Source organism: Mustela lutreola, chromosome 1 (assembly GCF_030435805.1).
Source record: "Mustela lutreola isolate mMusLut2 chromosome 1, mMusLut2.pri, whole genome shotgun sequence".
In the NCBI taxonomy this organism is placed as follows: domain Eukaryota; kingdom Metazoa; phylum Chordata; class Mammalia; order Carnivora; family Mustelidae; genus Mustela; species Mustela lutreola.
Genome location: NC_081290.1, coordinates 83,517,480 through 83,544,662, shown reverse-complemented (window position 1 = coordinate 83,544,662; position 27,183 = coordinate 83,517,480). Strand labels below are relative to the sequence as shown.

The window sequence follows — 27,183 nt, the reverse complement described above, 5'->3', positions numbered from 1 at the left end:
ATTTAAAGAAGAACTAATTCCTATTCTCCTGAAACTGTTCCAAAAAATAGAAATGGAAGGAAAACTTCCAAACTCATTTTATGAGGCCAGCATCACCTTGATCCCAAAACCAGACAAGGATCCCATCAAAAAAGAGAGCTATAGACCAATATCCTTGATGAACACAGATGTGAAAATTCTCACCAAATTACTAGCCAATAGGATTCAACAGCACCTTAAAAGGATTATTCACCACGACCAAGTGGGATTTATTCCAGGGCGGCAAGGTTGGTTCAACATCCGCAAATCAGTCAACGTGATACAACACATCAATTAAAGAAAGAACAAGAACCATACGATACTCTCAATAGATGCTGAAAAAGCATTTGACAAAGTACAGCATCCCTTCCTGATCAAAACTCTTCAAAGTGTAGGGATAGAGGGCACATACCTCAATATCATCAAAGCCATCTATGAAAAACCCACCGCAAATATCATTCTCAATGGAGAAAACCTGAAAGCTTTTCCGCTAAGGTCAGGAACACGGCAGGGATGTCCATTATCACCACTGCTATTCAACATAGTACTAGAGGTCCTAGCCTCAGCAATCAGACAACAAAAGGAAATTAAAGGCATCCAAATCGGCAAAGAAGAAGTCAAATTATCACTCTTCACAGATGATATGATACTATATGTGGAAAACCCAAAAGACTCCACTCCAAAACTGCTAGAACTTATAAAGGAATTCAGTAAAGTGTCAGGATATAAAATCAATGCACAGAAATCAGTTGCATTTCTCTACACTAACAACAAGACAGAAGAAAGAGAAATTAAGGAGTCAATCCCATTTACAATTGCACCCCAAACCGTAAGATACCTAGGAATAAACCTAACCAAAGAGGCACAGAATCTATACTCAGAAAACTATAAAGTACTCATGAAAGAAATTGAGGAAGACACAAAGAAATGGAAAAATATTCCATGCTCCTGGATTGGAAGAGTAAATATTGTGAAAATGTCTATGCTACCTAAAGCAATCTACACATTTAATGCAATTCCTATCAAAGTACCATCCATCTTTTTCAAAGAAATGGAACAAATAATTCTAAAATTTATATGGAACTTAGACCTCAAATAGCCAAAGGGATATTGAAAAAGAAAGCCAACGTTGGTGGCATCACAATTCCAGACTTCAAGCTCTATTTCAAAGCTGTCATCATCAAGACAGCATGGTACTGGCACAGAAACAGACACATAGATCAATGGAACAGAATAGAGAGCCCAGAAATAGACCCTCAACTCTATGGTCAACTAATCTTCGACAAAGCAGGAAAGAATGTCCAATGGAAAAAAGACAGCCTCTTCAATAAATGGTGTTGGGAAAATTGGACAGCCACATGCAGAAAAATGAAATTGGACCATTTCCTTACACCACACACAAAAATAGACTCAAAATGGATGAAAGACGTCAATGTGCAAAAGGAATCCATCAAAATCCTTGAGGAGAACACAGGAGCAACCTCTTCGACCTCAGCCGCAGTAACATCTTCCTAGGAACATCACCAAAGGCAAGGGAAGCAAGAGCAAAAATGAACTATTGGGACTTCATCAAGATCAATAGCTTTTGCACAGCAAAGGAAAAAGTTAACAAAATCAAAAGACAACTGACAGAATGGGAGAAGATATTTGCAAACGACATATCAGATAAAGGACTAGTGTCCAAAATCTATAAAGAACTTAGCAAACGCAACACCCAAAGAACAAATAATCCAATCAAGAAATGGGCAGAGGACATGAACTGACATTTCTGCAAAGAAGACATCCATATGGCCAACAGACACATGAAAAGGTGCTCCATATCTCTTGGCATCAGGGAAATACAAATCAAAACCACAATGAGATATCACCTCACACCAGTCAGAATGGCTAAAATCAACAAGTCAGGAATGACAGATGCTGGCAAGGATGCGGAGAAAGGGGTACCCTCCTACACTGTTGGTGGGAATGCAAGCTGGTGCAACCACTCTGGAAAACAGCATGGAGGTTCCTCAAAATGTTGAAAATAGAACTGCCCTATGACCCAGCCATTGCACTACTGGGTATTTACCCTAAAGATACAAATGTACTGATCCAAAGGGGCACATGTACCTGAATGTTTATAGCAGCAATGTCCACAATAGCCAAACTATGGAAAGAACCTAGATATCCATCAACAGATGAATGGATAAAGAAGATGTAGTATATATACACAATGGAATACTATGCATCAATCAAAAGAAATGAAATCTTACCATTTGCGACAACATGGATGGAACTAGAGTGTATCATGCTTAGCGAAATAAGTCAAGCGGAGAAAGACAACTATCATATGATCTCCCTGATATGAGGAAGTGGTGATGCAACATGGGGGCTTAAGTGGGTAGGAGAAGAATCAATGAAACAAGATGGGATTGGGAGGGAGACAAACCATAAGTGACTCTTAATCTCCCAAACAAACTGAGGGTTGCTGAGGGGAGGGGGTTTGGGAGAAGGGGGGTGGGGTTATGGACATTGGGGAGGGTATGTGCTTTAGTGAGTGCTGTGAAGTGTGTAAACCTGTCAATTCACAGACCTGTTCCCCTGGGGATAAAAATATATGTTTATAATAAATTTTAAAAAATTTTAAAAAAAAGTAATGCAGTGCTAGTTTCCACACTGAAGTTTGAAAAAAAAAAAAAAACTGGCAACTTTCACTGTCTGACTCTTGAGCCCCCATTCTGTAATGAATTTGAAGTACCCAGTAGAGAGGCCAACATGGAGAGGAATCCAGATGCCTGGTCTTGGGACCCAGCTAAGCTCCCCTCCAACCTCAGTCAAAGCCATATATTTGAGTCATCTTGAAAGTGATCCTCCAGTGCTCTATCAAGCCACCCAGATGACTCTGTGGAACAAACATATGCCTTTCCAGTGGTCTCTGCAAATATGAAGGCTAAATAAATAACATTTGTTCATTTTTAAGTATCTAAGTTTGGGGTGGGTTTTTATATAATAATAGATAACCAGAATCAAAACCAGAATGGGCACTGACCACATACATCTTACTTTGAAATTTTCTTCTTTAAGTATATACTGCTCTCTTATACCTAGAATACTAATTTCCCAACTCTCCTTGTAACTTTGCCTAGTAAATCGCTTTTCTGGATTTTATGTAGTGTATACTATTGAGCATACCTTCCAAAGGTCTAAATGAATTAATTCTAGTTTTTATTTGAGAATATTATAGTACTCTTTAAGATCATTACAGATATTGAAAAATCAATCAGTGATTTATTGATGGTGAAACCACAATATATAGTGTATATAGGAATCATCATCATACCTGGTGGGAGATGGGTATGGGAGTTTGGAAGCAGAGAATATAACCATGTGCCCCCATCATCCAGGGTTCTCCTCCCCCTACTCCAGAAGAATATTTTGAACTAGATGGGATTCTATATATCACTTGGTCCATTCCATGACATTTAATTGTATATGTAATACAATAAATGAGCAGCAGAAATAGGTCTCAAATACAGGCATCATGACTTTTCCCTATGCATGTTTTCTTATAACACAAATGCCCTTGAAAATCAAACTAAATAAGGATTAATACAGAGGTAAAATTTATAAAAATTTACTTAGAGCTACAAAAGCAGATCTTGAGAATTTATACATTTCCTACAGCTAATTGCTCTTTGCTGAGTACTATAAATGATAGGAATAAAAAGTACATAGTCTCTGCTTCACAGAGACCATAAAGCATAAACAATTAGGAAACTACAGTGGGCAGGGACCAGGGGAGAGGGGTCCAAAGTAAGAGGAGAACCAAAATAGCATTAGACTTGTCAAGAAAGTCCCCGGCCACATGTGAAATACATTAAGGAGACCATGTCCTTAAAGCTAAGGGACCTCAGTAGAAAACGCACAGAATCAATAATGGATATACACTTACTAGGGCTATAGAACACAATATTTTTACATGCCTTATTGAAATATCTAGATTTGCTCCAATAAACAAGGAGTCACTGCAGCAATTTTAGATTTTTCAGCTCCTTCTACTACAATTTCTTTTTATCATGAAAACATCACCCCTTGATAAATCCAAGCTTATAAGCAAGCTACTCTCTCTGCATGAAATAATCTTTCTCTTTTTTTGCCTTGACAAATGCCTATTCATCCTTCAATATCCAACTCAAAGACATCTTCTCTTGAAGACTTCAACTCCTGGTCTTATCCACCTATCTACAGGTTATTTTTTATAATAATTTTCTAGGATTTGTCATTTTATGTTATAATTAATTTGCTTAACATTCTCTTCATATTCTCTGGTGTATTAATTCTTTTTTTTAAGATTTTATTTATTTATTTGACAGATAGATCACAAGTAGCCAGAGAGGCAGGCAGAGAGAGGAAGGAAAGCAGGCTCCCCGCTGAGCAGAGAGCCTGATGCTGGGTTCGATCCCAGGACCCCGGGACCATAACCTGAGCCAAAAGCAGAGGCTTTAACCCACTGAGCCATCCAGGTGCCCCTCTGGTATATTAATTCTTTAGGGTCATGTGCTCTTTCTTACACCCACCACGATGCCTAGAATAGGTCAGACACATAGTAAAATTTAGGGTTAATAAATGTCAAATTAAAGAGCAAGTCTGTCTTATTGTCATCTATTCTCAGAGCCAGTATCAAATTTTATGCAACATAAAAGAGAAAATTAATCCAATAAAACTACCTTCCAAACACTCAGGATGTTTGAATAATTGTCTCCTTCCTCAAGGGAAATTTACTACTTATTATAAGCCTGGCAGTTTCCAAATATTCAGGAATTAAGCAATAAAATTATTATATTATTATTTCTTCATAGGCATAAAATGTCCCGAACTTGAACACTAGAAAAAATATAGACTGTAGTTAATCAAAGGATGGAAATTGGCATCTTAGAATAATTCCTAAGTATGCATAGCATATTCATTACTTTTCATCCTATCTTGCCATGAAGGGTTAAGTTACAGTTCTTGTTGTCAGTACCAGGCCCCCTCTTTACAACCCACTTCCATTTCAATGCTAAATGTAAGGCAGATGACTCAAGATTTCCATGGGCCCACAAGACTCATTGAGCTTCAGATATAATGGGATCATAGGGGACTCATTCAGAAATCATGATCAGTGCTAAGTCAAGAAACAAAAGTAAAGAATTGCTTTAAATGATGCTTATAAATTGCACAAAGGGAAAAGTCGTGAAACTACCCATATATAATATCTGAGGCAGAATTTCATCTCATGGTGGGTTTCTGAAAACATTAGTAAATTTTATATAGCTCTAAAGATTTTTTCTTTGGTCAGCTTGTGTCTTATTTTAAACTGTGTAGATTTTATCACATTAAAAAAGAAAAAGAAAGAAAATCCAAACCCCATGTCATTAAGAGAAAAAAAAAAAATCCAGCTAGACCACATTCTTTGGACAGAAACCTGTCTATTCCCAGGTATCTTATGGTTCTTGGTGCTATAGTAAATGGAATCGATTCTCTAATTTCCCTTTCTGTATTTTCATTGTTAGTGTATAAGAAAGCCAGTGATTTCTGTACATTGACTTTGTATCCTGCCACATTGCTGAATTATTGTATGAGTTCTAGTAGTTTGGGGGTGGAGTCTTTTGGGCTTTCCATATAAATAATCATGTCATCTGCAAAGAGAGAGAGTTTGACTTCTTCATTGCCAATTTGGATACCTTTTATTTCTCTTTGTTGTCTGATTGATGTTGCTAGGACTACTAATACTATGTTGAACATGAGTGGTGAGAGTGGGCATCCTTGTCGTGTTCCTGATCTCAACGGGAAGGCTGTGAGCTTTTTCCCATTTGCTGTGGGTCTTTCATAGATTTTATGAAGTTCAGGAATGTTCCCTCTGTCCCTATACTTTGAAGCGTTTTAATCAGGAACAGATGCTGATTTTGTCAAATGCTTTTTCTGCATCGATTGAGAGGACCATGTGGTTCTCCTCTCTTCTCTTATTAATTTGTTCTATCACATTGCTTGATTTGCGAATGTTGAACCATCCTTGTAGCCCAGGGATGAATCCCACCTGGTCATGGTGGATAATCTTTTTAATGTGCTGTTGGATCCTGTTTGCTAGGACCTTGTTGAGAGTCTTAGCATCCATATTCATCAATGATATTGGTCTGAAATTCTCCTATTTGGCAGGGTCTTTGCCTGGTTTGGGGGTCAGGGTAATGCTGGCTTCACAGAAAGAGTCTGGAAGTTTTCCTTCTGCTTCAATTTTTTGAAACAGCTTCAGAAGAATAGGTGTTATTTCTTCTTTGAAAGTTTGGTAGAATTCCCCAGGGAATCCATCAGGTCCTGGGCTCTTGTTTTTTGGGAGGTTTTTTATCACTGCTTCAATCTCGTTACTAGATAGCACTCTATTCAGGTTGTCAATTTCTTCCTGGTTCAATTTTGGGAGTTTATAGATTTCCAGGAATGCATCCATTTCATCTAGGTTGCTTAGCTTATTGGCATATAATTGTTGATAATAACTTCTGATGAATGTTTCTACTTCCTTGGTGCTAGTTGTGATCTCTCCCTTTTCATTCATAATGTTATGAATTTGGGCTTTCTCTCTTTTCTTTTGGATTAGTGTGGCCAATGGTTTATAGATCTTATTGATTCTTTCAAAAAAACCAGCTTCTAGTTTCATTGATACATTCTACTGTGTCTCTGGTTTCTACCTCAATGATCTCAGCTCTAATCTTGATTATTTCCCTTCTTATGTGTGGAGTTGGTTTGATTTGTTGTTGATCCTCAGAATAAACCTAACCAAAGAGGTAATGGATCTATACTTGAGGAACTACAGAACACTCATGAAAGAAACTGAAGAAGACACAAAAAGATGGAAGACCATTCCATGCTCTTGGATTGGAAGAATAAACATTGTTAAAATGTCTATAATGCCTAGAGCAATCTATATTTTTAATGCCATTCCAATCAAAATTCCACTGGTATTTTTCAAAGAGCTGGAACAAATAATCCTAAAATTTTTATGGAATCAGAAGAGACCCCGAATCATAAGGAAATGTTGAAAAACAAAAATAAAACTGGGGGCATCACGTTACCAGATTTCAAGCCTTACTACAAAGCTGTGATCACCAAGACAGCATGGTACTGGCATAAAAACAGACACTTAGACCAGTGGAACAGAGTAGAGAGCCCAAGTATGGACCCACAACTCTATGGGCAAATAATCTTTGACAAAACAGAAAAATATATACAGTGGAAAAAAGACAGTCTCTTCAATAAATGGTGCTGGGAAAATTGGGCAGCTATATGTAGAAGAATGAAACTCGACCATTCTCTTACACTGTACACAAATATAAACTCAAAATGGATAAAAGACTGCAATGTGAGACAGGAATCCATCAGAATCCTAGAGGAGAACATAGGCAGTAACCTCTTCGATATCAGCCAGCAACTTCTTTCAAGATATGTCTCCAAAGGCAAAGGAAACAAAAGCGAAAATGAACTTTTGGGACTTCATCAAGATCAAAAGCTTCTGCACAGCAAAAGAAACAGTCAATAAAACAAAGAGGCAACCCACGGAATGGGAGAAGATATTTGCAAATGACACTACAGACAAAAGGTTGATATCCATAATCTATAAAGAACTCCTCAAACTCAACACACACAAAACAGACAATCATATAAAAAAATAGGCAGAAGATATGAACAGACACTTCTCCAGTGAAGACATACAAATGGCTATCAGACACATGAAAAAATGTTCATCATCACTAGCCAGTTAGAATGGCCAAAATTAACAAGACAGGAAACAACATGTGTTGGAGAGGATATGGAGAAAGGGGAACCCTCCTACACTGTTGGTGAGAATGCAAGTTGGTGCAGCCACTTTGGAGAACAGTGTGGAGATTCCTTAAGAAATTAAAAATAGAGCTTCCCTATGACCCTGCAATTGCACTACTGGGTATTTACCCCAAAGATACAGATGTAGTGAAAAGAAGGGCCATCTGTACCCCAATGTTTATAGCAGTAATGGCCATGGTCACCAAACTGTGGAAAGAACCAAGATGCCCTTCAACGGATGAATGGATAAGGAAGATGTGGTTCATATACACTATGGAGTATTATGCCTCCATCAGAAAGGATGAATACCCAACTTTTGTAGTAACATGGACGGGACTGGAAGAGATTATGCTGAGTGAAATAAGTCAAGTAGAGAGAGTCAATTATCATATGGTTTCACTTATTTGTGGAGCATAACAAATAGCATGGAGGACAAGGGGAGATAGAGAGGAGAAGGGAGTTAAGGGAAATTGGAAGGGGAGGTGAACCGTGAGAGACTATGGACTCTGATAAACAATCTGAGGGTTTTGAAGGGGTGGGGGTTGGGAGGTTGGGAGATTGGAGGAACCAGGTGGTGGGTATTGGAGAGGGCACGGATTGCATGGAGCACTGGGTGTGGTGCAAAAAACAATGAATACTGTTACACTGAAAAGAAATAAAAAATTTAAAAAAAAAAGAAACCTATCTCTTAAATTGTCACTCCCTGGAATCTGTATTTTCATTAATTTTCCATGAAATGTGTGAGATAAAAATAATAGTTCTCTCAAAAACAATAGAAAAATAACAAAGAATTAATCATTCACTCAATAATAAAATGAATCATTATTGACCATATATTTGAATAATAGGTCCTGATACAAAACCGATATATGCCCTACCCTTTAGTAATGATCAAACAATTATTATTAAATGAGGTAAGTGCCATAACAGTAGTAGGCAAATGCACAAAGAGAGAGAACAATTAATTGCCTAGGAAAGGTGGACAAAACATTAGAGGAAGTGACACTTCATCTCAAAGGATTCAAAGCAATTTAGATAGCAGGAATAGCATGTGTTTTAAAAAAAAGTGGAAACACAAAAGAAAATTTATTCCAAAAATTAATAATAGCTTAATAAAGCCAGAGGCTATAGATTAGGGATGAAAGTGGCAGGAAATGGGCTGGATAGGTAAGTAGAGGCCTTGACTGCCTAGCGCTTTGCACACTGCAAAGAGATTTGAACTTTACCTTCTAGGCAGTAAGAACCCATGAAGGTTTAGAATGTTTGTGAGAAGGGATAATATTATAAGATTTATGTTAAGAAAAATAAGTGGGCTCAGCATAAAGAATATGTTGGAAGAAGTAAAACTAGGACCAGAAAAAATTAGGTGTATACCATACACCTTGCCATACCAAGGCAAATCAAAGTTGAAAATGATCAAGTTATAACTAAGACAGAAGATGAACAGTAGGGATGAAATATTAGAATCCTAAGACAGAATCTACAGAACTTGATGACTAGGAGTAATATAGAGAGCAGCCTACAATGCTAGGATTTCCAACTAAGGAATATATACAGTGATGATATTATTTAAACTGGGAATTCAAGAGATGGAGCAGGTTTTCAGGAAAAGAGATACAAGTTCAGTTTTATTTGTATTGAGCTTCATTTCAACCCTTGACATCAAGAAAATATGGGTCTGGGGCTCAGTCTGGACTGAAATGACAGATTTGGGAGCTAGCACAGAAATCAGGAAGTGAAATGGAATTGTGTGCATAGTAAGAAAGGAGCCAAGGTAAATAAACTGAGAATGAAAGACTACAGAGCCAGGAGAAAAAAAGATCAGTGTACAAGAGTGGTACAGGGGGCGAGGGACAACAATGTCTTTAACCAAGAAGTGTCTGGAAGTGTTTGTTGCCAAGTTAATATAAAAATCTGAGTACCAGGAGAACTTACTGGGTAGACTGATCAGAAGTCTTATTTCGAAGAGGAGCTGAGAAGCCTCTATGGTAGGAATACCCTCATCCTTAAGAAAGAGATTATAGGTACAAAAAAAAAATTGGTTTAAGAATAATGGATTGGTGATTTTCAATAAAGACAAAACATTTCAAAGGGTGATGAATAATCTTTTCAATGAATGATACTAGAACAATTGGATATATACATATATATATGCAAAAGAAAAAATTTGATATAACTCCTTATGCCATACACAAAAACTAACTCAAAATGTATCATAGACCTAAACATAAGAACTAAAACTATGAAACTCTTGGAAGAAAATATAGGAGTAAATCTTTGTGACACTGGGTTAGACAAAGCCTTCTTGCATGACAACAAAACACAAGCAACAAAAAAAAAATTATATAAGTTGGACACTATAAAAAATTTTTAAACTCTTGTGCTTTGAAAGATATCACCAAGAAAATGACAAGGCAACCCACATGCAGGGAAAAAATATCTTCAAACCATATATACGATAAGGGATTTGCATTTAGAATATATAAAGAGCACTTATAACTCAATAATAAAAAGACAACCCAAGTAATAATTGAAGAAAGTTTCTGAATAGATATTTCCTCAAAAAAGATATAAAAATGGCCAAAAAACACACAAAAAGATGCTCAAAATCATTTGCCATCAGTGAAATGTAAATCAAATCCACAGCAAGATACCACTTCATATCCACTTTTAAAAAGACAATAAGTATTGATAAGAATGTGGAGAAAGCAAAACCTTCATTCATTGTTAGTGGGATTGGAAAATCATGGAGCTACTTTGTAAAACCATCTGGCAATTCCTTAAAATGTTAAGCATAGATCTACCATGCAACCCAGTAAGTCCATCTCTAGGAATATTTCTAGAGGAATTTAAAACATATGCCCCCATAGAAACTTATACACAAATGTTTACAGCAACATTATTCATAATAACCAAAAGATGAAAAGAACCAAAATGTTCAGCAATTTATGGTTGAATAAATGAACTGTAGTATATCCATACAATGGAGTATTATTCAGCAATAAAAAGGGGTGAAGTACTAATCCATGTTATAACACAGATAAACCTTGAGAACATTGTTCTAAATTTTAAAAAAATCATAATAGAACATATTGTATGATACCATTTATATGAAATATAAACAGGCAAAAATTGTTGAAATGAAATGAAATGTTGAAAACGACAAAAATTAAATTATTAGTTGCATAGGGCTGAGAATTGAGGAGAAATGGGAATTAATGGCTAATAGTAAAGGGCTTCATTTTGGCATGCTGAAATGATTTAAAATTCATTGTGGTAATGGTTGTATAACTCTGAATATGCTAAAAACCACTGAATGGTACATTTTAAATGAAAGAAATGTGTGGTATGTGAATTATATCTCAATAAAGCAGTTGGTTGGTTATTTTTTTTTAATGATTCAGGATTGTTCCTAAATTCAGTCCCTAAGGAATCATGCCCAGTTTCACAGTGGCTTTCATAAATATTTGAAAGTCTAAATAATCAAATAACACCAAAAATAATAATAAGCCACTTTGGCAACAACAGTTACCAGCATCAAGTCACCAGAATGTCAATGATATTGGGCCCTGGGAAACAGCAGGCTGACGCTGTGGCCTCTTTGACAAGCAGCAAGGGTGTTTCTACCCTCCTCAACACCTGTAACATAACTGTCAGCTTCTGAGCTTTAGCAGGAAAGGAGAAAAGTGGCAGATATCACAGGTCATCATGAATTGTTCAACAGAACACATAGGAAGCACTACTCCTAAAATTATTTTGATGAAATTTTAGATGTTCTTGGGTTCCATAAAAGTAGACAGAAAGACTCATTTGTGCCTTTCATTTTGACATTATTCTAACTCCCACATCTACACACTCCTAGGCCAAATTAGTTACCACATGTTACAAAGAAAGCAGGTAAGAGGAGAATGAGGAGAAACACTTCAGGTTCAGAGATTAAGAATTCATTGTTAAACACAGCAAACAGCACTTTTAAATGAATGGTGATGTTCCTAGGAAGATGTTGCTGCGGCAGAGGTAGAAGAGGTTGCTGCCTGTGTTCTCCTCAAGGATTTTGATGGATTCCTTTCGCACATTGAGGTCCTTCATCCATTTTGAGTCTATTTTTGTGTGTGGTGTAAGGAAATGGTCCAATTTCATTTTTCTGCATGTGGCTGTCCAATTTTCCCAGCACCATTTATTGAAGAGGCTGTCTTTTTTCCATTGGACATTCTTTCCTGCTTTGTCGAAGATTAGTTGACCATAGCGTTGAGGGTCTATTTCTGGGCTCTCTATTCCATTCCATTGATCTATGTATCTGTTTCTGTGCCAGTACCATGCTGTCTTGATGATGACAGCTTTGAAATAGAGCTTGAAGTCCGGAATTGTGATGCCACCAACGTTGGCTTTCTTTTTCAATATCCCTTTGGCTATTCAAGGTCTTTTCTGGTTCCATATAAATTTTAGAATTATTTGTTCCATTTCATTGAAAAAGATGGATGGTACTTTGATAGGAATTGCATTAAATGTGTAGATTGCTTTAGGTAGCATAGACATTTTCACAATATTTATTCTTCCAATCCAGGAGCATGGAACATTTTTCCATTTCTTTGTCTTCCTCAATTTTTTTCAGGAGTGCTTTATAGTTTTCTGAGTATAGATTCTGTGCCTCTTTGGTTAGGTTTATTCCTAGGTATCTTAGGGTTTGGGGTGCAATTGTAAATGGGATGGACTCCTTAATTTCTCTTTCTTCTGTCTTGCTGTTGGTGTAGAGAAATGCAACTGATTTCTGTGCATTGACTTTATATCCTGACACTTTACTGAATTCCTGTATAAGTTCTAGCAGTTTTGGAGTGGAGTCTTTTGGGTTTTCCACATATAGTATCATATCATCTGTGAAGAGTGATAATTTGACTTCTTCTTTGCCGATTTGGATGCCTTTAATTTCCTTTTGTTGTCTGATTGCTGAGGCTAGGACCTCTAGTACTATGTTGAATAGCAGTGGTGATAATGGACATCCCTGCCGTGTTCCTGACCTTAGCGGAAAAGCTTTCAGTTTTTCTCCATTGAGAATGATATTTGCGGTGGGTTTTTCATAGATGGCTTTGATGATATTGAGGTATGTGCCCTCTATCCCTACACTTTGAAGAGTTTTGATCAGGAAGGGATGCTGTATTTTGTCAAATGCTTTTTCAGCATCTATTGAGAGTATCATATGGTTCTTGTTCTTTCTTTTATTGATGTGTTGTATCACATTGACTGATTTACGGATGTTGAACCAACCTTGCAGCCCTGGAAGAAATCCCACTTGGTCGTGGTGAATAATCTTTTTAATGTACTGTTGAATCCTATTGGCTAGTATTTTGTTGAGTATTTTCGCATCTGTGTTCATCAAGGATATCGGTCTATAGCTCTCTTTTTTGGTGGGATCCTTGTCTGGTTTTGGGATCAAGGTGATGCTGGCCTCATAAAATGAGTTTGGAAGTTTTCCTTCCATTTCTATTTTTTGGAACAGTTTCAGGAGAATAGGAATTAGTTCTTCTTTAAATGTTTGGTAGAATTCCCCCGGGAAGCCGTCTGGCCCTGGGCTTTTGTTTGTTTGGAGATTTTAATGACTGTTTCAATCTCCTTACTGGTTATGGGTCTGTTCAGGCTTTCTATTTCTTCCTGGTTCAGTTGTGGTAGTTTATATGTTTCTAGGAATGCATCCATTTCTTCCAGATTGTCAAATTTATTGGCGTAGAGTTGCTCATAGTATGTTCTTATAATAGTTTGTATTTCTTTGGTGTTCGTTGTGATCTCTCCTCTTTCATTCATGATTTTATTTATTTGGGTCCTTTTTCTTTTCTTTTTGATAAGTCGGGCCAGGGGTTTATCAATTTTATTAATTCTTTCAAAGAACCAGCTCCTAGTTTTGTTGATTTGTTCTATTGTTTTTTTGGTTTCTATTTCATTGATTTCTGCTCTAATCTTTATGATTTCTCTTCTCCTGCTGGGCTTAGGGTTTCTTTCTTGTTCTTTCTCCAGGTCCTTTAGGTGTAGTGTTAGGTTGTGTACCTGAGACCTTTCTTGTTTCTTGAGAAAGGCTTGTACCGCTATATATTTTCCTCTCAGGACTGCCTTTGTTGTGTCCCACAGATTTTGAACCGTTGTATTTTCATTATCATTTGTTTCCATGATTTTTTTTTCAATTCTTCTTTAATTTCCTGGTTGACCCATTCATTCTTTAGAAGGATGCTGTTTAGTCTCCACGTATTTGGGTTCTTTCCAAACTTCCTTTTGTGGTTGAGTTCTAGTTTTAGAGCATAAGGCAAGGGAAGCAAGGGAAATAATGAACTATTGGGATTTCATCAAGATCAAAAGCTTTTGCACAGCAAAGGAAACAGTTAACAAAATCAAAAGACAACTGACAGAATGGGAGAAGATATTTGCAAACGACATATCAGATAAAGGACTAGTGTCCAGAATCTATAAAGAACTTAGCAAACTCAACACCCAAAGAACAAATAATCCAATCAAGAAATGGGCAGAGGACATGAACAGACATTTCTGCAAAGAAGACATCCAGATGGCCAACAGACACATGAAAAAGTGATCCATATCACTCGGCATCAGGGAAATACAAATCAAAACCACAATGAGATATCACCTCACATCAGTCAGAATGGCTAAAATCAACAAGTCAGGAAATGACAGATGCTGGCGAGGATGCGGAGAAAGGGGAACCCTCCTACACTGTTGGTGGGAATGCAAGCTGGTGCAACCACTCTGGAAAACAGCATGGAGGTTCCTCAAAATGTTGAAAATAGAACTGCCCTATGACCCAGCAATTGCACTATTGGGTATTTACCCTAAAGATACAAACGTAGTGATCCAAAGGGGCACATGCACCCGAATGTTTATAGCAGCAATGTCCACAATAGCCAAACTATGGAAAGAACCTAGATGTCCATCAACAGATGAATGGATCAAGAAGATGTGGTATATATACACAATGGAATACTATGCAGCCATCAAAAGAAATGAAATCTTGCCATTTGCAACAACATGGATGGAACTAGAGCGTATCATGCTTAGCGAAATAAGTCAAGCAGAGAAAGACAACTATCATATGATCTCCCTGATATGAGGAAGTGGTGATGCAACATGGAGGCTTAAGTGGGTAGAAGAATAAATGAAACAAGATGGGATTGGGAGGGAGACAAACCATAAGTGACTCTTAATCTCACAAAACAAACTGAGGGTTGCCGGGGGGAGGGGGTTGGGGAGAAGGGGGTGGGATTATGGACATTGGGGAGGGTATGTGATTTGGTGAGTGCTGTGAAGTGTGTAAACCTGGTGATTCACAGACCTGGGGATAAAAATATATGTATATAAAAAATATATGTTTATAAAAAATAAAAAATTAAAAAAAATAAAATAAAATAAAAAATAAAAAAAATTAAAAAAAAAGAAGATGTGGTATATATACACAATGGAATACTATGCAGCCATCAAAAGAAATGAAATCTTGGGACGCCTGGATGGCTCAGTTGGTTAAGCCGCTGCCTTCGGCTCAGGTCATGATTCCAAGGTCCTGGGATCGAGTCCCACATCGGGTTCCTTGCTGGGCGGGGAGCCTGCTTCTCTCGTCGCTGCCTCTTCCTGCCTCTCTGCCTGCTTATGTGTACTCTCTCTCTCTATCTCTGGCAAATAAATAAAATCTTAAAAAAAAAAAAAAAAAAAAAAAAAGAAATGAAATCTTGCCATTTGCGACAACATGGAAGGAACTAGAGCGTATCATGCTTAGCGAAATAAGTCAAGCAGAGAAAGACAACTCTCATATGATCTCCCTGATATGAGGAAGTGGTGATGCAACATGGGGGCTTAAGTGGGTAGGAGAAGAATAAATGAAAGAAGATGGGATTGGGAGGGAGACAAACCATAAGTGACTCTTAATCTCACAAAACAAACTGAGGGTTGCTGGGGGGAGGGGGTTTGTGAGAAGGGGGTGGTATTATGGACATTGGGGAGGGTATGTGCTTTGGTGAGTGCTGTGAAGTGTGTAAACCTGGTGATTCACAGACCTGTACCCCTGGGGATAAAAATATATGTTTATAAAAAATAAAAAATTAATTAAAAAAAAATAAATGAATGGTGAACATTTCAAAGCCACCAATTCTGTAGAGCAAATATTGGGTAAAAACATAGAGATAATAATTACAGACAGTTTTTCTCTCTTTTTTTTTAAATTTTATTTATTTATTTGACAGAAAGAGAGAACACAAGTAGGTAGAGAGGCACGCAGAGTGGGGGGGCTCAGCAGGCTCCCTGCTCAGCAGAAAGCCCAATGAAGGACTCAATCCCAGGACCCTGAGATCATGACCTGAGCTGAAGGCAGAGGCTTAACCCACTGAGCCACCCAGATGCCCACAGACAGGTTTTCTCAATGGGTTTGGCAGTATCCCACTCTCCACTGTTCAGTGCACCTACTTAATTGTCATTTTCTGACTGGCCTTACTGTATAGGGGATGCCAAATGGGTTCATTTAGTACATGCTCAAATGTGACTTGAATTTTCAACTGTCTTTTTAATCCCTTTAAAAACTGACTCATAGTTGGCTCAGTGGGTTAAAGCCTCTGCCTTTGGCTCAGGTCATGATCCCAGGGTCCTGGGATCGGATCGAGCCCCGCATCAGGCTCTCTGCTCAGCAGGGAGCCTGCTTCCTCCTCTCTCTCTGCCTGCCTCTCTGCCTCCTTGTGATTTCTGTCAAATAAAGAAATAAATCTTAAAAAAAAAAAAAAAAAACCCTGACTCATAGTTACAGGCCACAGAATTAATAGGCTAGATAATGAACAGGAATAAAGATAAATACATATTATTTTTATAAAGATATTAGACAAATAGTACATATTTATAAATTTTGGTTCTCTTCTACTGTTTCTTCAGGTCTATACTTATCTATAAGTGTGTAGTACTCATCTGTCAGTGTCTGAGAACTTCCACCTCTCTTTTGATATTTAGCATATTTTTCCTATGCATCATTCTTTTCATCTATTTTCTATCCTAGTTGCAAGTATGGAATATGTGTGCCTTGATCAGTCTAATTTTACAGACTATCACATTAGAACATTAACTTATTTGAGATTATCCAAGCTGTTATCCTAATGAAAAGGGCCTCTTAGCTTGAGAAGTTCTGAAAGATCTCTCTCTAGTTAGGCTTAACTACTATTGGTATTGATTTTAACTTTACTATTAGATAACAATGTAATATGTCAGATGCCGACTTTCAAAATGGCTTAGGCCAAGTTTTATATCAAAAGATACTTTTAAATTAATTTTAAGTGAAAGATGGCAAGAGGACTGATTTATCATAGATATTTGTCATAGATGGGGAACTGAAGAGAGAAGTTAAGAAGATAAAGACATGAGCATTTCTTTGGATAGAAAAAAAGCATAAACAATAGGATCTTCAAGAATGAATCCTGAAATTGGTCTATCTTACAAATAACCTCAAAAGAGTGTACACAAAGGAATCTCTAAGATTTCAGATGCCACTGAACTACTCTGAAAATTACAAAAATAAGAAGCCAAATCTAAACTACATTTAAAAGATGGCAAAAATAAAATAAAATAAAAAATAAAAGATGGCACACTCTGAGATAAAAGTTCAGTCCCAGGAAAGAATCTGAGAGAAAACCCAATATTTCTTTTTATTAAAAAAAAAAAGACATCAAAGTTCAATATAGAATCAAAGAGGAGCATTTGAAATAAAACAGAACACATCATGCTCTCCTGTACAAAAAACCCAAATAAAATGTGCTGTGCACGTCTATTGATGCCATACTTCAAAAAACAGCAACATGGAGAAAGTCCAACTAAAGGTAAGTGAAGGGACTGAAGAGATGATGAAGCTGATAAAAGATTGAAAACTGAATTCCACTAAGGAAAGAGAACATCTGAAGAGGGATTTGAATAAATGCGCTCTCAGGATGAAGGAAATTATCTCAGCAAGAGGAAAGGGTGTAACTTCACTGCATCTTGAGAGAAGAGTTAGTATTACTGTGCTGAGATGAAAGGATTTATTTCTGAGGTTGTCAGAAACACATTTTAGGCAAATCTGAGCCTGACTTTTCCATGACTCCTTCCTTATCTACCTAATCTGCCATGATTTCTCTCTTCCTGTATTCATTACAGTAATTCTCTGTATCGTTGATTTGTTCTCAGTACACAATACCTTGCTAGCATTTCATTACTAATGTTATCTCCCCCATTGTAATAGCAGCCTCCTAACTGAGGATTCCATGTTTTTGTTGTTGTCCACATATCAATAAGCATAATACTTCATCAGTTTGATAATATTACCAACCAATATAGTGAAGTTGAATGTAGATCCTTTACAGTGAACACTAAAACCAAGAAGTATTATTTTGGCACAAAACTAAGTAATTTGGGGATAAATACGATAAAATTTTACTTGATAAGATAAGTAATAAACATCACAGGAGTTGATAAAGACCAAAAACACAATTAATTTCAATGAAGGTTTAAGCCAATTAATGAATGACAACTTTAAAACTGAAAATTTGGAGCATCTCGGTGTCTAAGGCATAAAGCATGCACAGGTCATGATCCCAGGGTCCTGGGATTGAGCCCTGCATCGGGCTCTCTGCTCAGCGGGAAGCCTGCTTCTCTCTCTCTCAATCCCCCTGCTCCCGTTCCCTCCCTCTCTCTCTCTCTCTCTGTCAATTAAATAAATATCTTTTTAAAAAATAAAAATATTATAGATGTTTAGAATGTATCTTTACCCTTTAAAAAATGATGCTAGAAAAACTCAGTGCCACACTGTCTGACATACACTAATGGAACTATTCCATACAAGATATATAATAGAGAAAAATTAATGAATAATTAGCCTGAGACAAACTCATGATTAAGGCAGTTTGTCATTGTTCCTTGTCTATATCCCTCATCTTTGGTGACTACAATACCTATCAGTGCCTTAACCTGTCTCCAGCTATAGACATCCCACCTGCATCAGCCAACCCTCTGTGTCTTTCTTTTTTCAACAAGCTTCATGTTCTTGAACTATTCCAATGAATAATTCCAAATAAATGTAGCAAATATCCATTCTCGTGAAAACACTACAATACTCCAAAGTGGTCTGAGACCAAAATAACTGTCTCAAGAGTAGTCTTTCTTAGATGGAGTAATGCTAATGGTCAAAATTTGCAGTTCTATGGTAAAGTTGGAGTAGCAGCTTTACTCTTTGAATGGGTACATAGCACATTTTACTATATACATCTGCCCATTTTAATAAACCCTGATAGTGAAGCAAATGATAAAACTTAAATTCTAACAAAAAATAGTTTAACTCTTTCTTTTACCTTCCCTCCATTCTTTAATATTCTTTCACCTCAGTCTCACAGACATTTAGAAATTCACACATCTCCTTCCTACAAACATCACCATTTTACTTCCAGGGATTTTATGTGGTTTTGGTTGCTTTCATTTATAACTGTATTCATAATGAGCCAGAAAAATTATATTTAAAGTAGGATTCAGAACATTAAGGACAAAAGAGGAATAATGGCATCAGCATCACAAATCATTGTCTTACACATGTATGACAAAAAAAATCCGCTGAACAAAATAAAAACATGCCATCTCTATAAACACTGACTCATTACCCTAAAAAAAAATACAAATAGTGGTAAGAAAGAAGACTATAAATATGAATCTTTATTTTTGTCCTTCCCCTTCTCTCAAAATAATTTGCATAAAATAAAATAAAAGACAATGAATCAAAACAAAACAGACTAAAAAGATGAGGAGCTTTCAAACAGTTCCATATTAGAGTACTCAGAGATATTAAAAAATGAATAATGAATGTGGACACTTCACAGATTTGAGCGTCTGGGCAAGAGAATGGGAGCTATTATAAAAGCATTTTTGCTAAGAATTCAGCATTTGGAACAAGCCTGGTGGCCAAGTTTGGCGACATGACATTAGTATCATAAAATTGTAGAATACTTGGAAAGCACTATGTTACGCTGGAGATCACTACATTGGTTTGGCAGACTTTTAATGTTTTTGTTAGGAAATATTTCCCTCGCAACAGCAAATAGGATATTAAAGAGATCAGATCCAATTTTTAGGATGTTTGTGATTAATATGTTGCATGACATTTCCTGTGACAGGGAATCGTAAACCATGTCTCTGTGTGCAATGTGTCTACATGGATATGTGAAATAAAGTACCTAAAGTATATTTCTGCTAGCCAAGTGCCCATCTGTATGCACAGTACCAGCTCTGTCGAACTGTAGAACAGCATGAAGAAGGACAAAGCCAAAAGCTCATTAAGCCTAACAGTGGTGATGATCACATCAATTCTTCATATTTACTCACTAAATTTCTTCCAGAAGGATGGTTGGAAGACAGAGTGAGAATAGAAAGACATGGAAGAGGAGGAGGGGGCAATGAAATACTGAGAATATTATGTAATCAATTTTTTCAGTTCACATTTATATACACATATATACACATAAAAATGCACATGTGGACAGACCTAGAGACTGAGAGAAAATGCCCAAAAGAGACCAGCCCAACAACTGTATAATACATTAATTTTCACATATACATGTCTAAGGTCATGGTAAATCAAGGAGAGACATGCAAGGGAGACACAGAATTTATTTGGAGTCACTGCTAAGCAAGCTAGCTGACATGTTAAATAGAATAAAAATACCTGGGGTTCCTGGGTGGCTTAGTGGGTTAAGCCTCTGCCTTCAGCCCAGGTCATGATCTCAGGGTCCTGGGATCAAGACCCACATCAGGTTCTCTGCTTGACGGGGAGCCTGCTTCCCGCTCTCTCTCTGCCTGCTGCTCTGCCTACTTGCGATCTCTCTCCCTCTGTCAAATAAATAAATAAAATCTAAAATTAAAAAAAAAGAATAAAAATAACTTAATGACTCCAAATCTTAACAAGTAAAAGTCCTAATATTATTTAATTGGTTTATTTGGTATTAGTCATTATAAGAGAAACCTCATATATCACAAAGGTTTATCATAAACTAGATATTTTAAAAGACTATTTGAAGCCTTTATATCTATTATATTGGCCTTCCTACTTTTAGACATTACCATGTGGGTTTATGTTTAAACACAGGCTTAGTTTCTTAGTACATACACCTTTCCTGCTTGGTAAAGAAATGGAGTCAGAATGCCAAATCTGTGACTCTGAATTTATTTCCATGGCAACAGAAGATGTTGCCTTAAATAGAGTATAGTGAGGTAATATTATGATGAGACAAAAACAGCATTGCAAGGAAGAAAATTTAACCTGGATACAAATCTTTCAACAAGACACCTAGAATAAAGGGAAAAAAGAATTGAACCAGAAAATTGTTTCTCAGTCTTCATTTTCCTGGAACTATCTTTATTGTACCTTGACAGGAAAAAAAAAAAATAGTTCAAATTCCACTAATAAAATAACTAAGAATGGCTCCGGAGAATATAAATGAATAAAACTACTACTATAATATGAAATGTAAAGAAAATGAAAAATCTTTCAGGAAACATAAGTATGCTGAATTGTTCATCACAATATATAATTTTATTTGTTTAAAAGTATACAAGTCATTATATGTAACCATTTGTCACTCCTGAGTGTGAAGAAAGGTGTTACTGAACAAAGCCTCCTCTCTTCAGAAAAAAAAAAGAGATCGGGTCAGTATCATAGGCCACTTGGAAATCTGTAAGTCAAACATCCTCACAAAGGAGAGAATCCATCAGAACCAGTCAAGATGCTTTGTCTAATTAACTCAAACTTAAACTAAGCATATTAAATCAATGCACACATTTTAGATATCTTGAGTTTGGGAAATTATGCTTCAATTAAAGAGGCAAATGAATTTTTCCCTCTTGGGAAGGACATATTTGCTTTGCCTGGTTTACATCAAAGCTTATTGGCATAATTATAAATGTCAGTAAATGTACTTATAGTTCTAGTGCATTTTTACTAGAAATTTCTCAAATAATTGTGTTTATGCAATTTGGCAGGTTGGCACATTTCCCTTTCCAACCCTCTTCTACCCCTATTATGTTGAAAAGATCTGAAATATAAAGACCAAATACTTTAAGCACACAGTTCCATTAATTCAGTGCTTTCACTGTATATAGAACTGGAAAATATTTTTCCCTTCATGCAACTAAGTATCTGACATAAGTGCCAGTCCCAGCTTTGGACTAGCATACAGAGGTGCCTTTCCTTCATACTCCCTCAATTCAGGGACATACCCTGCTTGCCAACCTTCTAAACTACAAAATTTATATCTTAGTCAAAAGTAGACTCAGATGAAGCAGAACCTGCTCAATACAGAACACTGAAATTCCTATGAGAGGTGGGAGAGAATATGGAGGAAAGATCTGTTTCCTCTATCACTATGGTTCTCTCAATGACCTTTTCTTTTTTGAGGTAAATATTACACACAATGAAATGCTTAGATCCCAAGTTCTCAGTTCAAAAAAAAACTTTTTTAATTATATAGACCATGAACCAACACCCAATCAAACTTTAGAAGTTGTCCATCAACTCCAGATATTTCCCAAGGAACCATTCTAGTCAATACCCATGCCCCTATAGGCCACCATTGTTCTGATTTCTAACACTGAATATAATTCTGCCCATTAACAAACTCCATGTAAGTAAAATCATAGTTTTTAGTTTTGTGTGTGTCTAGCTTCTTTTGCTCAAAACAATGTCTTTGAGATTCATCCATACAATTTTAGGTAATCACAGTTTGTTCCACTACTGGTAGACATTCCACATTTGCTTGGTATTCTGCAGTTGTTAGGTAGAAAGAAAATACCCACAGAGAAATAAATTAAAGAAGGTGGGAAAGAGAGAGAAAAAAAGAAGAAAAAAGAGCAGAGACTGACATACTAATGTCAAAGTAGTAAAGAATAAGAGAAAGTTTATAAGCAGAATATGGCAGTATTCAGAGAAATAGAGAAGAATCTAAAAATAGGAAAGAATTTTAAGGAATTATCAAAGTTGTAATATGCTATAAATAGACCAAGGAAGATAAAAACTGACAAGTATCCATTATATTTGATAATTCAGCAGGTACTAGAAACTTGGTATGAGCAATTTGAATGGTCAAATGAAGGTAAAAGCCAATCATTGGCCCAAGCAGTAATAAATGAGATGTAACAAAGTTTAGATAACCTTCTCAATAAGCTAGAATATGAAGAAAACATCACTGGAACAATTGTTAAATGAAAAACCAGGGTAGAGAGAAGCTTCTAATATGAAAGAATGAGTGCGTAGGTGAGAGGAGGGACCCTAAGTTCTAGGATTGATGGAACAAGATCCCTGAAGAGATAGGACTCTGAGGTGAGAGGATTGAGAAATGAAGTTGACATTTGTTGATTTTCTGCTAGATTCCAAGCACTTGAGTATATAAATACATTCCTATTTAATCATGACCATTAAACTAGTGTTACTCCCAATTTGCACATAAAGACACTTCAGACGACGAAGAATTCATCCATGGTTCCTCCACTAGGGAACTGCAGGGCCATGTTTCAAATTTTGTCTGCATATTGCCAAAATACAATGTCTATACTGCACTGACCCTTTCTCTGAGACAGGTGAAAAGCATCAAGACAGATGCATGTAAACGTGTGACTATACATAAAAAGCAGCAGTGGTGAATATAGAGGGTGAGCCTCTGATTATCACAATTTTCTATGAGAAAATTCTGACAGAGGTTGATGTAGTGATGGAATGGGCCCTTTAGGGGATTCCTGAAAGCTGGGACTGTACCTCTAGCTATCTGAGTTCAGACCAGAGGCATGGCAGTTTAGAATGTAGCTAAGGAAAGAAAGGGAATTTGTAGTGATCCCAAACCTTATCACTTCAAGGTATTTTCCACTTGCATTAAGAAACTAAGATGGAGGGGTGAAAAGGGAAAATAACATGTACTAAAAACCTCAATAAAATTGAAAATAAGTTGGCTATATTAAATAGAAAATATTTGAAAGGAGACTGTTGTAGGCAAAGAAAGGCCTAGTCATAATCATAAAATGTTCTTTTAGCAACATCCAATAGGTAAATCAGAGACTTAGCTAGGTACTGAAGGAACCTGAAAGAGCCCCAGAGCTACTTAAGAATGAATAGCCCACCGAGAAACAGAGATTAATTTTTGTGAGATAATCCTAGTGATTCCCCTCTCTTATACCAGCAGAAGGAATCTGGAGATGGCCAGGGGAGCTAAGTAACTATTTATTAGAGTCTGGCCTCCACACTCATATTGCTAGCCTGGTACAGACTGAGGGATACAGACTGGCACACCCTAAGTGATGGGAAGCCTACACAGATTAAGAGAATATGAGTTTTTGGAAGAAGATTAAATATTTATACTCAACAATATCTGTATCTTGGACCTTTGTACATGAATGCAACAAGGGTCAGACTATTTCAAGTGTGAGGGATCTCAGAGTGTACATGGGGAAGGACAAAGGAGTAAGGGGTAAAAGGAGAAGAAGGTGCTGCCAATTCAGAGGAATTAGTAAAGAGAGAATACATATCCTAAGAATGTGAAAGAACTGAAGAAGTTTACCAGTATAGTTCTATATCAAAGTTCTCAAGCTTTTCTAAATGCTATTTGACTTTTTTAATACCCTATTCCTACTCTTTCAGAGTTTCCAGCTCCCTAGGGTCTTCAGATCCCCAATATTAAAAACATACTCCAGTTTTCCCTTACATACCCTTTTCCAAAACTTCTTAAGACATAAATGTAACAGATACGATAGCAGTCAAGAAAAATGAAATAGAAAAAAGGAGTATTCCCCCAGATGAAGAAGTATAGTCTTTGATAAGAGAATGGAAGAAAGTTATTGTGAGGACTATAAGGAGAGGAAACTGAATGTGTTTCTATATTATATAACAAATTTAAGTTGATGAACATGTGCCCCAGGGCCTCGGTTAAAAAGTTAAAAACTTAAAAAGCTTAAAAACAGAATAAAGAAGAAACCATAAGCTATATACAAAGGGGTTATGAGTGATAGGAAGCCTACACAGATTAAGAGAATTTGGGTTACAGGAAGAAGATTAAATATATATACTCAACAATCTCTGTATCTTGGACTTTGGTGCATGAATATAGCTCTGCTTTCATCAAATGACAAACTATGGAAAATAGAATAATAACTGCCATTAGATTCTAGCAAGCTTGGTACTGAAACTGTGGGCTCAGGATGTCAGAATAGCTATAGAAAGTCTTGCTTTAAATGGGAAGACTAATAACCAATTTGGGTTGCATAAATGCTCTATAGGCAGAAAATGCTCTATAATCACCACCAACCCAGTGTGCATTCATAATGACAATATAGAAGAAAAAGGCCAGATCCCACATGGATAAATGCAGATGCCAAAACCCAACAAGCAGCAAAGTCTGAGCTATGTTAATCTGAAACTATGTTAATACCTAATACCAACAAGCAAGTGATTGGACTAGAAGAGACAGCCTGAGATTTTTATATACAAGGGGATTAAAAGACTCAATCCAGAATCTTGTAGTGGACTTAATAAGCACCTTGTACTTAAGTGATAATGTTATGTGTGGGTGACACTGAGGGATAATTGGAATTAAGATGACATATAGCCTCTTTCCAAACCATTTTTGATACAACCACAGAAACGGAGAAGTATTAGCAAAATACTATTATCTGGTAAACATCCACTTTCCCTACTCAACAAAGGTTTCAGGCCTCAAGTCCCAAATACTTGCTGGCTTCATCACTTTTCTGAGATAGGATCTGGAAGATGCTTACATTATTGAGTACTAAATGGCCCATTGGCTAATATGCTTGAAACATTAGAACTACAAATAATATGAGCAATCTATGCAAATGGCTAATTGTCAAGCCTCCAGGGAAAGAGACTGCCACACAGAGCTCCATGAGACTGTCTCAGTGACACTACTAGAAAGAACAATTATTTTGTAATCCCCATGTTTAACAGCAAATACATTTTTTTCTGTGATGTTGCCTGAAACCTATTAACTGTCAGTGACACCACTAGAGTTAATTCATCAGTGGCACTGAATTAAGAAGCATCTGTAACCAGTGTTTCGCTAACATCTTGTTACTCCACATGACTCCAGCAACAGTAACTGTTAATAGAAACCTGTATAACATGAAATTCAAAGACCCACATAATCAATGGTAGTTGCCAGAGCCCAAGTGAGTTAATGCTCCAGGGCCAGCATCAAATCACAGATGCTAACCGTTCTTGAAGATTGGTGTGGTAGCCAGTACCCAAGAGGACTCCAATAACCCTCACCTCCTGGTATTCACACTGTGTTTAGTCCCCTCTTGTGATACCAACGGAATACTAGAGAAGTGTATTACTGCCTCGGCTATCATAAAAAATACTAGATTTTCAGCCTTGGTCTCTGTTGGATCATTCTCTCTTGGGGAAGCCAGCCTCTATGTCATGGAAACATTCAAGCAGTCCTACAAGCAGGCCTCCACAGGAAGGAACTGAGGTCTCCCACCAACAAATACCTCAGATTTATATGCCATGTGAGTGAACCACCTAGAAAGCTTGTCCTTTAGCTCCTGCCAAGTCTTCAAATGATAGCATCCTGGGCTGGCATCTCAACTACTAGCTCATGAGAGACACCTGAGCAAAAACTGCCCAGCTAAATGCTCCCAAATTCCTGATTCAGACAGAAAAAAATGCTCAGGGTAGTTTTAAGCCATTTGTTTTATGGCAATTTGTTACACAGTAATGGTTAACTAATAAAAGTGGGTTTTATCCTCTCCATCTTAATGATCTTACAAGTCTGAGTTAGTGATCCTCTTCTGTATTTCTTCAATATCCAGTGTTTATATCTGTTATGCCATTTATCATTCTCTGTCATAAATGATTACTTATCTTACCCTTCTTTAGATTGCAGGGCCTTGAAGCTAGGCCCTGGGCTTCCCCAGGGCCAAGCATTTCAGGTGCAAAATAAATGCCTGAAGAATGTCTGTTGTCTACAATAAGATGACTCTGTTGGTTAGAGTATGGAAAAAAAAAAGTGAAGAATACATGGTTCTAAATCACCTATCAGATGCCAGGGAAGATATAAATAAACTAGCAAGAACAGGGTGATGAGTATTAAGGAGGGCATGTGTTGTGATGAGCACTGGGTGTTACACACAACTAATGAATCACTGAACACTACATCAAAAACTAATGATGTACTATACAGTGACTAACTAAACATAATAATTAATAATCCCCACTGGGGATACAAACTGGTTGTAATACCACATAAGGGATTCTTTTTCACTTTAACTGGAAGACTTCTTCTTTTTTTTAAGATT

At 36.8% G+C, this 27,183-nt stretch overlaps 1 long non-coding RNA gene across 2 annotated transcripts in view; it reads right to left on the bottom strand.

Annotated features, from left to right (window-relative positions):
• The window catches only part of LOC131828055 (uncharacterized), a 151,164-nt gene that overhangs the window by 60,954 nt on the left and 63,027 nt on the right, over positions 1-27,183 (bottom strand). For both annotated transcript variants that reach the window (XR_009352211.1, XR_009352215.1), the window contains one exon: positions 20,552-20,715. This is a non-coding gene — a long non-coding RNA (uncharacterized LOC131828055). The remainder of the gene's footprint in view (positions 1-20,551; positions 20,716-27,183) is intronic.